This window comes from Arachis hypogaea, chromosome 20 (assembly GCF_003086295.3).
Source record: "Arachis hypogaea cultivar Tifrunner chromosome 20, arahy.Tifrunner.gnm2.J5K5, whole genome shotgun sequence".
Classification (NCBI taxonomy): Eukaryota; Viridiplantae; Streptophyta; class Magnoliopsida; order Fabales; family Fabaceae; genus Arachis; species Arachis hypogaea.
The window spans coordinates 94,536,765-94,548,986 of NC_092055.1; the positions used below are offsets into that span (position 1 = coordinate 94,536,765).

The 12,222-nt window shown below is 35.7% G+C and overlaps 1 non-coding gene across 1 annotated transcript; it reads right to left on the minus strand.

Moving 5' to 3' along the window:
• Positions 1–972: 972 nt before the first annotated feature.
• On the minus strand, positions 973–1,080 carry LOC112787847 (small nucleolar RNA R71). The gene has a single exon (XR_003195236.1). It is a non-coding gene; the product is annotated as a small nucleolar RNA R71 (small nucleolar RNA).
• Between the last annotated feature and the right edge of the window lie 11,142 nt (positions 1,081–12,222).

Below are 12,222 nucleotides of genomic sequence, written 5' to 3' on the forward strand. Positions count from 1 at the left end.
AATTTTAAAACTTTCTCTTTTTAATTTGATTTTCAATCATATCTTCTCAATCATATCTTTTCAATCACATCTTTTTCAAAATTAAGTTTCAATCATATCTTTTTGATTTCTAATTTCAAAATCTTTTCAAAAATCACTTAATTTCTTTCCCAACCTTAATTTTCGAAAAACCTTTACCAAATTTTCAAAATTTCTTTTAATTATTTCAAAATCTTTTACTTTAATTTCGAAAATTCTTCTCCTCTTCCCACATCCTTCTATTTAAGGACTAACACTCCTCCACTATCAACAATTCCAACTCTATCCCTCTTGATAAGTTCGAATTCTTCTCTTTCTACCTTCTCCTTCTATTCTTCTTTTCCTCTGACACCTCAAGGAATCTCTATACTGTAACATAGAGGATTCCATACTTTCTTGTTCTCTTCTTTTTCATATGAGCAGGAGCAAAGACAAAGGCATCCTTGTTAAAGCTGATCCTAAACCTGAAAGGACCTTGAAGAGAAATCTAAGAGAAGCTAAAGTACAACTCTCTGTAGAGGGCCTAATAGAGCTTTTCAAAGAAGAAGAAGCAATGGCAGCCGAAAATAACAATGCCAACAATGCAAGGAAGGTGCTTGGTGACTTTACTGCACCTACTCCCGACTTCTATGGGAGAAGCATCTCAATCCCTGCCATTGGAGCAAACAACTTTGAGCTTAAGCCTCAATTAGTTTCTCTAATGCAATAGAATTGCAAGTTTCATGGACTTCCAGTGGAAGATCCTCATCAGTTCTTAGCTGAATTCTTACAAATCTGTGATACTGTCAAGACCAATGGGGTTGATCCTGAGGTCTACAGACTTATGCTTTTCCTTTTGCTGTAAGAGACAAAGCTAGAACATGGTTGGATTCACAACCTAAGGAAAGCCTGAACTCTTGGGAAAAGCTAGTCAATGCCTTCTTGGCAAAGTTCTTTCCACCTCAAAAATTGAGTAAGCTTAGAGTGGAAGTCCAAACCTTCAGACAGAAGGAAGGTGAATCCCTCTATGAAGCTTGGGAAAGATACAAGCAATTGATCAGAAGGTGTCCTTCTGACATGCTTTCAGAATGGAGCATCATAGGTATCTTCTTTGATGGTCTGTCTGAACTGTCCAAGATGTCATTGGATAGCTCTGCTGGAGGATCTCTTTATCTGAAGAAGACGCCTGCAGAAGCTCAGGAACTCATTGAAATGGTTGCAAATAACCAATTCATGTACACTTCTGAAAGGAATCCTGTGAATAATGGGACAAATCAGAAGAAAGGAGTTCTTGAAATTGATACTCTGAATGCCATATTAGCTCAGAACAAAATATTGACTCAACAAGTCAATATGATTTCTCAGATTTTGTCTGGAATGCAAGCAGCAACAGGCAGTACCAAAGAAGCTTCATCTAAAGAAGAAGCTTATGATCCTGAGAACCTAGCAATGGAAGAGGTGAATTACACGGGAGAACCCTATGGAAACACCTATAATTCTTCATGGAGAAATCATCCAAATCTCTCATGGAAGGACCAACAGAGGCCTCAACAAGGCTTCAATAACAATAATGGTGGAAGAAACAGGTTTAGCAATAGCAAGCCTTTTCCATCATCTTCTCAGCAACAGACAAAGGATTCTAAGCAGAGCCACTCTGACTTAGCAACTATAGTCTCTGATCTAATTAAAACCACTCAAAGTTTCATAACTGAAACAAGGTCCTCCATTAGAAATTTGGAGACACAAGTGAGTCAGCTGAGTAAGAAAGTTACTGAACTCCCTCCTAGTACTCTCCCAAGCAATACAGAAGAGAATCCAAAGAGAGAATGCAAGGCCATAAACACGTCTCACATGGCCAAACCTGGAGAGGAGGAAGAGGCAGTGATTTCCACTGAGAAAGACCTCAATGGACGTCCACTGACCTCCAAGGAGTTCCCTAATGAGGAACCATGGGTATCTGAGGCTCACACTGGGACCATAGAGATTCCATTGAATTTAATTTTACCATTCATGAGCTCTGATGAGTATTCTTCCTCTAAAGAGGATGAAGATGTTACTGAAGAGCAAGTTGCTAAGTATCTTGGAGCAATCATGAAGCTAAATGCCAAGTTATTTGGTAATGAGATTTGGGAGGATGAACCCCCCTTGCTCATCAAAGAACTGGATAACTTGACTAGGCAGAGATTACCTCTGAAGAGACAATATCTTGGAAAGTTCTCAATACCTTGTGCCATAGGCACCATGACCTTTGAGAAGGCTCTGTGTGACCTAGGGTCAAGCATAAACCTCATGCCTCTCTCTGTAATGGAGAAGCTAGGGATCATTGAGGTACAAGCTGCAAGAATCTCACTGGAGATGACAGATAACTCAAAGAAACAAGCTTATGGACTTGTAGAAGATGTCTTGGTAAAGGTTGAAGACCACTACATCCCTGCTGATTTCATAATCCTAGAGAGTGGGAAGTATGTGGATGAATCCATCATCCTTGGCAGACCCTTCCTAGCCACAGCAAAAGTTGTATTTGATGTTGACAGAGAAGAATTGATCATTCAAGTGAATGAAGACTCCCTTGTGTTTAAAGCTCAAGGATATCCCTCTGTAACCATGGAGAGGAAGCATGAAAAGCTTCTCTCAATACAGAGTCAGACAGAGTCCCCATAGTCAAACTCTAAGTTTGGTGTTGGGAGGCCACAACCAAACTTTAAGTTTTGTGTTGAACCCCCACATTCAAACTCTAAGTTTGGTGTTGGGAGGTTCCAACATTGCTCTAAACATCTGTGAGGCTCCATGAGAGCCCACTGTCAAGCTATTGACATTAAAGAAGTGCTTGTTGGGAGGCAACCCAATCTTTAATTATCTATGTTAAATTTCTCTTTTCTTTTGTTATTTTATGTTTTCTGTAGGTTGATGATCATGTGAAGTCACAAAAATAATTGAAAAAGTAAAAACAGACTGAAAAACAGAATTAAAAATAGAACACCCTGGAGGAGAAACTTACTGGCGTTTAAACGCCAGTAAGGGTAGCAGAATGGGCGTTAAACGCCCAGTCTAGCATCATTCTGGGCGTTTAACGCCAGAAATGGGCACCATACTGGCGTTTAATGCCAGAAAAGGGCAAGAAGCTAGCGTTAAACGCCAGAAATGGGCAGCAGCCTGGCGTTTAACGCCAGGATTAGTAGAAAGGGGCGTTTTGCACGCCACTTGGTGCAGGGATGAGAAATCCTTGACACCTCAGGATCTGTGGACCCCACAGGATCCCCACCTACCCCACCTCTCTCTCTCTTCTTCACCCATTCACCAATCACCTCAATACCTCTTTCCCAAAAATCCCTCACCTATCAAATCCCACCATTCTCTTTACCACTCACCTCTATCCTTCATAAAACCCCACCTACCTCACCATTCAAATTCAAACCACTTTCCCACCCAAACCCACCCATAATGGCCGAACCCTAACCCTCTCTCCACCTCTATATAAACCCATCTTCACTCCTTCATTTTCACATAACATACACACTACTTCTCCCCCTTGGCCGAAACACTAAGCCCCCTCCATCTCCTCTATTTCTTCTTCTTCTACTTTCTTCTTTCTTCTTTTGCTCGAGGACGAGCAAACCTTCTAAGTTTGGTGTGGTAAAAGCTAAAGCTTTTTTGTTTTTCCATAACCATTAATGGCACCAAAGGCCGGAGAAACCTCTAGAAAGAGGAAAGGAAAGGCAAAAGCTTCCACCTCCGAGTCATGAGAGATGGAGAGATTCCTCTCAAGGGTGCATTAAGACCACTTCTGTAAAGTTGTGACCAAGAAGAAGGTGATTCCCGAGGTCCCTTTTAAGCTCAAAAAGAATGAGTATCCGGAGATCTGACATGAGATCCGAAAAAGAGGTTGGGAAATTCTCACCAACCCCATTTAACAAGTCGGAATCTTAATGGTTCAAGAGTTCTATGCCAATGCATGGATCAGCAAGAACCATGATCAAAGTGTGAACCCGGACCCTAAGAATTGGCTTACAATGGTCCGAGGGAAATACTTAGACTTTAGTCCGGAAAATGTAAGGTTGGCATTCAACTTGCCTATGATGCAAGGAGATGCACACCCATACACTAGAAGGGTCAACTTTGATCAAAGGTTGGACCAAGTCCTCATAGACATCTGTGAAGAGGGTGCTCAATGGAAGAGAGATTCAAGAGGGAAGCTGGTTCAACTAAGAAGGCATGACCTCAAGCCCGTGGCTAGGGGATGGTTGGAGTTCATCCAATGCTCAATCATTCCCACTAGCAACCGGTCTGAAGTTACTATAGACCGAGCCATCATGATCTATAGCATCATGATTGGAGTGGAAGTAGAAGTTCATGAGGTTATATCCCAAGAACTCTACAAGGTGGCAGACAAGTCCTCTACTTTGGCAAGGTTAGCCTTCCCTCATCTCATTTGTCACCTCTGCAATTCAGCTGGAATTGACATAGAGGAAGACATCCTCATTGATGAGGATAAGCCCATCACTAAGAAAAGGATGGAGCAAACAAGAGATCCCACTCATGGACAAGAGCATGAGGAAACTCCTCATCATGAAATCCCTGAGATGCCTCAAGGGATGCATTTTCCTCCACAAAACTATTAGGAGCAAATCAACACCTCCCTAGGAGAATTAAGTTCCAACATGAGACAACTAAGGGTGGAGCACCAAGAGCATTTCATCCTCCTCCATGAAATTAGAGAAGACCAAAGAGTCATGAGAGAGGAGCAACAAAGGCAAGGAAGAGACATTGAGGAGCTCAAGCACTCCATTAGATCTTCAAGAGGAAGAACAAGCCGCTATCACTAAGGTGGATCCGTTCTTTAATTTCCTTGTTCTTTATTTTCTATTTTTTTTTCGAATTTTTATGCTTTATGTTTATTTATGTTTGTGTCTTTATTACATGATCACTAGTGTCTAAGTGTCTATGCCTTAAAGCAATGAAAATGAATCCATCACCTTTCTTAAATGAAAAATGTTTTTAATTGAAAAAGAAAAAGAAGTGCATGAATTTTGAATTTTAAAACAGTTTAATTATTTTGATGTGGTGGCAATGCTTTTGTCTTTCTGAATGAATGCTTGAACAGTGCATATTTTTTATATTGTTGATTCATGAATGTTAAAATTGTTGGCTCTTAAAAGAATGATGGAAAAGGAGAAATGTTATTTGATAATCTGAAAAATCATAAAATTGATTCTTGAAGTAAGAAAAAGCAGTGAAAAGCTTGCAAAAAAAAAAAGAGAAAAAAAAAAGAGAAAGAAAAAGAGAAAAAAATAGAGAAAAAGAAAAAGCAAGCAGAAAAAGCCAATAGCCCTTTAAACCAAAAGGCAATGGTAAAATAAAAAGGATCCAAGGCTTTGAGCATCAGTGGATAGGAGGGTCCACAGGAATAAAATCTTGGCCTAAGCGGCTAAACCAAGCTGTCCCTAACCATGTGCTTGTGGCGTGAAGGTGTCAAGTGAAAACTTGAGACTGAGCGGTTAAAGTCGTGGTCCAAAACAAAAAGAGTGTGCTTAAGAGCTCTGGACACTTCTAATTGGGGACTCTAGCAAAGCTGAGTCACAATCTGAAAAGGTTCACCCAGTTATGTGTCTGTGGCATTTATGTATTCGGTGGTAATACTGGAAAACAAAATGTTTAGGGTCACGGCCAAGACTCAAAAAGTAGCTGTGTTCAAGAATCAACATACTTAACTAGGAGAATCAATAACACTATCTGGATTCTGAGTTCCTATAGAAGCCAATCATTTTGAATTTCAAAGGATAAAGTGAGATGCCAAAACTGTTCAGAAGCAAAAAGCTAAAAGCCCCGCTCATCTAATTAATACTGATCTTCATAGATGTTTTTGGGATTCATTGTATATTCTCTTCTTTTTATCCTATTTGATTTTCAGTTGCTTGGGGACAAGCAACAATTTAAGTTTGGTGTTGTGATGAGCGGATAATTTATACGCTTTTTGGCATTGTTTTTAGTATGTTTTTAGTATGTTTTAGTTAGTTTTTATTATGTTTTTATTAGTTTTTATTTAAAAATCACTTTTCTGGACTTTACTATGAGTTTTTGTGTTTTTCTGTGATTTCAGGTATTTTCTGGTTGAAATTGAGGGACCTGAGCAAAAATCTAATTCAGAGGCTGAAAAAGGACTACAAATGCTGTTGGATTCTGACCTCCCTGCACTCGAAGTGGATTTTCTGGAGTTACAGAAGCCCAATTGGTGCGCTCTCAATTGCGTTGGAAAGTAGACATCCTGGGCTTTCCAGCAATATATAATAGTCTATACTTTGCCCAAGATTTGATGGCCCAAACAGGCATTTTAAGTCAGCACAAGAATTCTGGCGTTTAACGCCAGAACTGGCAGAAAAGCTGGAATTAAACGCCCAAACTAGCACAAAAACTGGCGTTTAACTCCAAGAAAAGTCTCTACATGTGAAAGCTTCAATGCTCAGCCCAAGCATATACTAAGTGGGCCCGGAAAAAGATTTCTGCATTAATTACCTATTTCTGTAACCCTAGGCTACTAGTTTTCTATAAATAGGACCTTTTGCTATTGTATTTTCATACTTTCCATAGACCTTTTCACGTTTGGGGGCTGGCCTCACGGCTATACCTGAACCTTTTGTTCTTATGTATTCTCAACGTTGGAGTTTCTACACATCATAGATTAAGGTGTGGAGCTCAGCTGTTCTTCATGAATTAATACAAGTACTATTGTTTTTCTATTCAACTCAAGTCTATTTCTTCTCCAAGATATTCATTCACACCCAAGAACATGATGAATGTGATGATTATGTGACACTTATCACCATTCTCACCTATGAACGCGTGACTGACAACCACTTCCGTTCTACATGCAAACAAGCTTGAATGTGTATCTCTTGGGTTTCTAATCTAAGATTAGAACCTTCGTGGTATAGGCTAGAATTATTGGCGGCCATTCCTGAGATCCGGAACGTCTAAACCTTGTCTGTGGTATTCTGAGTAGGATCTGGGAAGGGATGACTGTGACGAGCTTCAAACTCGCGATTGTTGGGCGTGTGACAGACGCAAAAGGATCAATGGATCCTATTCCAACATGATCGAGAACCGAAAGATGATTAGCCGTGCGGTGATAGCGTGCGTGGAACATTTTCACTGAGAGGACGGGAAGTAGCCATTGACAACGGTGATGCCCAACATAAAGCTTGCCATGGAAAGGAGTATGAATGATTGGAAGAAGGCAATAGGAAAGCAGAGGTTCGAGAGGAACAAAGCATCTTCATACGCTTATCTGAAATTCCTACCAATGAATTACATAAGTATCTCTATCTTTATCTTATTTTATGTTTTATTCATCTTTTAATTATCAATCCTCCATAACCATTTGACTCCACCTGACTGAGATTTACAAGATGACCATAGCTTGCTTCAAGCCGACAGTCTCCGTGGGATCGACCCTTACTCACGTAAGGTTTATTACTTGGACGACCCAGTGCACTTGCTGGTTAGTTGTACGGAATTGTGACAAAGTGTGATTCACGTTTGAGAGCTCCAAGTCTTTGGCGCCATTGTTGATGATCACAATTTCGTGCACCATATTCAAAACCAAAATTGTTGGTTGCTCTTTCAGTCATGAAATTTGGGGCAGAATTGAACAATATTTTGAGGAATCTACCAAATATCGTGTCAAACAGCTCAAAGCACAAATAAAGATTGTCAAGAAACAAGGTTCAACAGCTTCTGAATATATTTTGAATATTAAGGAGATTACAGATTCTTTGGCAGCTTTAGGCTTTCCTTTAACTATTGAAGAACAAGTTGATGCACTGCTTGAGGGATTAAATGAAGAATATCAAGTTTTACTGCATACTGTCAATTCCAAACGAGAAATTTTCAGCCTTTGTGAGGTTGAAACTCAAATTTTGACCTTTGATAATATGCTTGATAAATTTGGAAAATCCACAACCTCTATGATTCAAGCTAATATCTCTCAGAGTTCATTTCCTTTCAATTCCAATTCAGGTCGTGGTTTTGGAGGAAGAAAAGGTAGAAGTGGTAGGTTTTCACGAGGTATTGACAGCCCTAAGTATAAGCCAATTGTAGCCCAATAAACCAGGGGCAGCCCATCAAGTTAATATCCCTCAAGAATAGTTAATAAGTGTGGGTGTGAAAAAGGGATCAGTTTTGTTAGGATTAAAAACATGGTTCATTTTCTTAATGGTGATTTACATGAAACTATATATATGCATCAACCTACTGGTTTCTCCCATGATTTTGATAGTTTAGTGTGTAAATTAAATAAAGCCCTTTATGGCCTCAAGCAGGCTCCGAGAGAATGGTTTCTAAAACTTAGTAATACTCTAAACAGTTTTGGCTTTGTTTGTACTAAGTTTGATATATCTTTATTCATCAAACATGGCTCTCATTATGTCATTTATATTCTATGTTATGTTGATGACAATATGATACAAAAGTTAAACAAGATTTTACTCTAAAAGACTTGGGAGAGTTATCCTACTTTCTTGGTATTGAGGTTCATAAAACTAAAACTGGACAGCTTCATTTATCTCAAACTAAATACATTAAAGACTTACTGTCTAAATTAGGAATGAGTACGGCAAGTGCTATGCCTACTCCTATGATCTCCTCTTTGCAGTTACTGTCTACAGGTTTAGAACAATTTGAGGATCCAAAGCTCTTCAAACTTGTGGTAGGTACATTGCAATATGTTACCATCACTAGGCCTAACCTGAGTTTCGCTGTAAGGAAGGTTTCTCAATTCATGCACAACCCTTTACTTGCTCACTGGAAGGCGGTGAAGAGGATTTTACGATATCTTCAAGGAACACAAGAACATGGTTTGCTCTTACATAAATGCAATGACTATAGGTTGTATGGTTTTTCTAATTCTGACTGGGTAGCAGATCTAGAGGATCGGAGGTCTGTTTTGGGTTATTGTGTATTCTTCGGAGCTAATTTGGTTACTTGGTTTTGCAGAAAACAAACAACTATAAGTAGGTCATCAACTGAGGCAGAATTTCGAAGCCTGGTAGCCTGTGAAGCAGAGATTACATGGGTGAAAAATTTGCTGTCCGAGTTGAAGATTGCATTGACTACTGCTCCGTCAATATTTTGTGACAATTTAAGTACTATTTTGCTCACTGCAAATCCAGTCTTACATGACAAAACGAAGCACTTTTAGTTAGATATCCAAGTTGTTCGAGAAAAGATCAACAAGAAATCATTACAAGTTGTACATATTCCTAGAATTGAACAAGTTGCTGATACTTTAACAAAACCTTTGTCAGGAACCAATTATGAGAGGCTCAAAGATAAGCTCAGAGTTGTTTTAAGGAGCAACTTGAGCTTGAGCGAGGGGTATTGACAGCCCAAAGTATAAGTCAACTGTAGCCCAATAAAGTTAATATCCCTCAAGAATAGTTAATAAGTGTGGGTGTGAAAAAGGGATCAGTTTTGTTAGGATTAAAAACATGGTTCATTTTCTTTCTGTACAAATTTCTTTCTCATTCAATAAAAATTACTTCATAAATTCTTCAAGATTCTCTTCTTCTTTCAGTAATTATATATCACTAAAATAAAATTAGTTTTTATATAAACAAAAATATTAAATTATTAATTAATGATCTTGGTTAATAACAAAGACCTTTTGCACTAAGTGAGAAGTTCTTAATTCAATACTCACTTATAACATGTTTTTATAACATATACATATATAAGGTGCGAGTTGGTCGAGTAGGATTGAGATTCAGTCCACACTCTATCTTATCTGTGTTCAAATTCAGCAAATCAAATTGGCAACTCTGCTAGATCAAAATAGATAAAATTGGATACACACAAATAAAATGCATGATGCTACTCCTGTATATACGTAACATGTATGAATTTTTATTTACTATTTAATCTCACGAAATTTCGAACCCGAATGCAATACTTTAACACTTTGTTTGGATTAGGAGAATAGAAAAAAAAAATGTGAAAGAAAAAATAAATAAAAATGTGAATTTTTTGTTGTTTGGATGAGAAAAAAAATAGAATAAAAAAAAAACAAAATCCTAAACCTATCAAAATATTTTCTTCTCAAAGATAAAATGAAAATAAAGAAAAAATTGGATAAATAAGTATAAAATTATTAATTTATCCTTTAATCAATTAAAAAAATATAAAACATAAGGATATTAATATAATTTTTTTATATAATTTTTTTCATTTCACTTTTTTTTATCTAAATTAAAAAATATATATTCTCTATTTTATTTATTTATTTTTTATTTAAATAACACATAAAACAATTCATTTTTCTTTTCTATTTTCTATTATCTATCTAAACAAAATGTAGAAGAGATCAGAGGTTATCATTAAACTAAAGTTTCCCTCGCATAAGGTGTACCTTCTCTTAAAAAAAAAAAATACGGGGAAGTTGGGAACTTTTATTTTCGTTTTAATTTTAATCATGGGTACAAGTTTTACCAGCCGAGAGATAAACACCAGTCCCAAAAAAGGGTCCTGTGGCAATCTATTTTATACAATAACCTACAAGATGATAATGGGCCTTTAAACATCACACAGTTCATAGCTTGCAATTTCACTTCCTAGGTTTTTAGGCTCACACACAAATCCATTATCAGTTACCCTCCTCGCAAGCCTGTTCCTTCTACCAACAAGTCTGATAACTGTACGCTTTCAAATGTCATGTGTTGCAATAAAGGCTATTTTTTTTGTATATTAAAAAAATATTGACGTAATATTTAATCATTGAATTTTATAGTATTTTTTAAAATTATAAAAATAGGACAATATATTTTCTTTGTATTGACCATATATTTTTTGTATTATATATTTTAATTTTAAAATATACAATACAAAAAAAACGTATTGTCAATACAAAAAAAACGTATTATTCTATTTCTACAATTTTAAAAAATATAATAAAATTTAATAATTAAGTATTACACTAACATTTTTTGAATATGTAAAAAAATAAAGTAGGTAATAAACATCGATAATTCTATGACGAGGTAGTTTTTGAATAAAGGGAATAAAAATGGTATAATTTATTTTAAAAATTTAATAAAATAAAATAATATCTTTTTTTATTATAATGTGCACTAATAAACATTGCATCATCTCTCTCTAAATCCCATTCAGCAAAAGCAAAAGCATTAGAGACTAGAGACTAGAGACTAGAGAGACTTCCTTGAGTACTTCCCCGAGGTGGAGAGCTGTATCTAGCACAAGAGAGGACTGTCTCACGTGTCATCTGACGTGTTTCAATTTCTCGAGGTACAATGTGATTGGTTTGACATGCCGCAATGATCATATACCTATATTACGGCTAGAAAATAGCACTGTAATCGGAGAAAAATAAAATAGGGGAGGTAAAGGCAGATTTTTTATTTTAATATTAAAGAGCATTAATGTTATAAAAAATGGGATTTTATATTGTTCTCAAGATGCTGTTCTATGTAAGCAACTAAGCACAATACTCAGAATAGAATATATATTATACCGATAATACATAATTTGTGTATTTATAATATTATAATTTAATATTAAAATAATATAATACATAATCTGTATATTATTTTTATAAATTAAAAAAAATCTGATCTAATAATTTGTCTTTTATAAATTTTATCGCTCTCAGAATTTTACAAAATATTGTAATTTTTAATATTAAAGAATTACACCGATTTTTGTTTAATATCTAAAAAAATTAATTGGTAAAAAATAATTTTTCTTTTGAATTTTTATTTATGACCATTAAATAAAAATTAAAAATATTCTTCTATTCTCTAATAAAAAAATTATTTTAATTTTTATTGTGATTTTATTAATTTAATTAATTAAATAAAAGTAAATTAATATTTAAATATTTTTCTCATCACAAAAATATTCTTTTAAATAAATATAAAATTAATTTTATTTATTTATTGTTGAATTTGTTAGTAAATTTAATTAATCATGATTTAGTATAACAATAAATACAAAATTTTTAAATTATTCACTTCTATTTAATTAATTATAATTTAATATAATTAATTTTTTTTTAAATAATGTACCACATGACAAGTTATTTTGATTAATCAAATCCATCTAAATTCGAATCCTCTTTTCTCGATTCATGTGTAAAGACTCTCTTACAAAGATTTCTAACCGTTGGTCTCTGTTGTGACTAGGATAAGATAAAAATGGATGTTCATTTATGGACAACTC